General features: G+C 39.3%; 1 protein-coding gene across 4 annotated transcripts in view; it reads left to right on the top strand.

Moving 5' to 3' along the window:
• Nucleotides 1-205: 205 nt before the first annotated feature.
• The window catches only part of Oatp30B (Organic anion transporting polypeptide 30B), a 177,188-nt gene continuing 174,748 nt past the window's right edge, over nucleotides 206-2,645 (top strand). For 3 of the 4 annotated variants that reach the window (XM_043016589.2, XM_043016586.2, XM_043016585.2), the window contains exon 1: nucleotides 212-432. The gene's annotated coding sequence lies outside the window, so the exon portion shown is untranslated. Of the gene's footprint in view, nucleotides 433-2,645 lie in introns of all 4 variants that reach the window. The other variant, XM_043016587.2, reaches the window with a different exon arrangement.

The following is a 2,645-nucleotide window of genomic DNA, read 5'->3' as shown; positions in this document are numbered from 1 at the left end:
TATGATATATCTAAATGTTTACTTACTGTCAAACCTACTAAATAGATTAAATGAAATACATATAAAGCCACATATTCAAAGAACAGAAATCAAAATGGAAACATCTCTCGAGGACAAAAAATACTCTATATAACACAAACTAGCAACTGTTAGCGCTAACCTAGCGGCACCACTGTCATCTCGCCGCGACCGAATCAGCTGTTTCAGTGTCCCATCAGATGTTGTGAGAGGAAGTATGTTAGACGTTTGCTCCGGTAGTGTTGTGTTTACCTTCTAGTTGTAACATTATTGGAAATTTTGGATATATACGGATCCCACACGCATTACATACACGAAAAGTGCTATTGAGGAAGCTAACTTCGGACTTCATAAACCTTGATTACTGAAATTGACCGATGTTCTTTGTTGAACTGGACTAACAACAATTCTCAGGTGAGTGTGTTTCTGGACGTTTGTTTTCAGAGGCCATTTAGATTAAGGGCAGTTTAATCGTTATATTTGTGATAATTGCTGCGTAGACTACACTCTTGTGTTCATGTTGTGAGTAAGACAGTAATATTGGTTTACATCTCCACGGTCATGCTTGCACTTAACATGACTGGTTAACATTTGAGAGTGATCTGCACTATTATGTTTTTAATATTCCCCTTGGGTATTTATTTCCCTAACACTATTTTCATTACGGTATCTACTATCTATATGAAGAGACGATATCAGATTTTCCTTTCATTTAGCTACACTCGTCAGTAAGAATCGCACAGCATAACTACCGCTATTTTGATAGTTATATTTGCATTGCTACAAACAAGCAAATGGGACATTCAAGTACACTTACAGGATTGAGACAGGTCACAGCTAGGTCACACCAGGTCACAGCTGCCCGACAGGGTCATTTATTCCTGACCGCTCGTTATACGCTGAAGGACAGGCAAGGGTCAAATAGTGTTTGTATCTTTTTCTAGTTTTTTTTTCGAAACTGCTAGACTGTTTATATTATCACATACTTCGAGCGTGATTTTGAAAATATTGATATACCTACGATCAAGGTGATATATATTTTTTTTATAATGGTCGGAATTTTCGCTCTGCATAATATTAACTTAGTGATTTTCAATCATATTAAGAAAACGTTTATGATCAGGTCAATACATCATGAAGGCCTATGTCAGGGGAGTTCATTCTTTCCTTTGTGTTTGTATCCGAGAAAAGAATTATTTACATTTGAATAGTTAAATATAACAGCAGATGCATTATTCTCGAATGATAAACATTTCATCTGGTGGCCTTGAAGAATAAAAAATACACATGTCTAGAGCCGTTTCGATATCGACATATCGATTTGAAGTTTATGTAACAAGATGCTCATTTTACTAGACATCTCTTTTTGTGCACGACCTAATTTATTTCTGAATCCATTGGGCAGCCACGACAAAGACTATCTGAGGGGTAGAAATGTGTTCATTATTTCCCTTAATAAATTTTGTGGAAATAGAATAAAGAATCTTTATATCCTTTGCTGTCGCATGTGCAGTTCAGCTGAAGTCTGGTTGATGTCTTTTTTCTTGGATTTGCCGTTGACGTAATCGCAGATCACGGATGCACTCTACGATTTTCAGTGCAAAAACTCCCCCGAGTATTTTACTTTCTACGGATTGGACATAGTGCTGTCAAAAACGGAACCACGCCGATACGTTTTAGTTCATATTGTTGCATCCAGTAGCACAATTCCCGTCTTTTTTCACACACACACACACACACACACGCTCTGATAATCATTGCGTGGGTTTCTATCAGCCAATGGCGAGGATGAAGAATCACGTCTTTTCCTGAGGGAACCTGTTGGATGAATTAAAGTTATCATCCATTGCCGTTCTCGGTTCAAACGTGATTGTGCAGCTACGATTAGCCATTTTTGTGCCGTTTTCACCAATTTAGCTCGAACAGCTCTAGTTTCTACCCTGTTAGAGGGTATTATTTAAGAGTCATCCTCTTATTTTTGAGACTAGTGATTTAGATTTGTTTGTTATTATTCCGTGTTTTGCATGCGTGTCTGTTTCATGTCCTCTGTCTTTGTTCACGACTCTCGCCTCTTCTGCAGTAACATTTTTTCCGTTTTCTGTCAATCATCCATGTTTATCGACAGGTCTTTTATGCTTGCTTAGATCGATAAGATTGTTTTTGTCCATTGAGGGGGGACATTTTCATATTTTCCTTCTACGTATATTCGCCTGTGCAAAGCTACAAGAGCTCTCATCAGGCCATGACTGTAGGCTATTTGCAACAAGCACAAGGCTTAAGAGAAAGCCCACGCGCAGCAAGACAAAAGCAATGCGGTTTGTGTGCGCTTGTAACTCTAAATGAAACACGGGTAACACTGGGGTGGGAGGGGAGGGGCCCGAGGTAGGATGGGGTTCGGGAGGCAGGCCGAAGGACAAAGCCTTTTAGTTGCAGCTTAATTCAAATGCAGTTTTATGAGGCGGATTTGTTGCTGAGTGGTATTATCCTGTTGTTTCCTGTCTGTCACCTCTCGTGTTTTTGTTAACTCTGTTTGATTCTGGTTTTCTCATCATTTCAACTCAATTTCCCCCTCCTTCCTTATCTGCCTTCCGCTGCATCTCTCTCTCTCTCTCTCTCTCTCTCTCTCT

This window comes from Penaeus japonicus, unplaced genomic scaffold (assembly GCF_977035675.1).
Source record: "Penaeus japonicus unplaced genomic scaffold, GWHDUDI00000001_assembly GWHDUDI00000029, whole genome shotgun sequence".
In the NCBI taxonomy this organism is placed as follows: domain Eukaryota; kingdom Metazoa; phylum Arthropoda; class Malacostraca; order Decapoda; family Penaeidae; genus Penaeus; species Penaeus japonicus.
The sequence above is the reverse complement of the archived record's forward strand: the minus strand, read 5'-3'. Positions and strand labels throughout refer to the sequence as shown.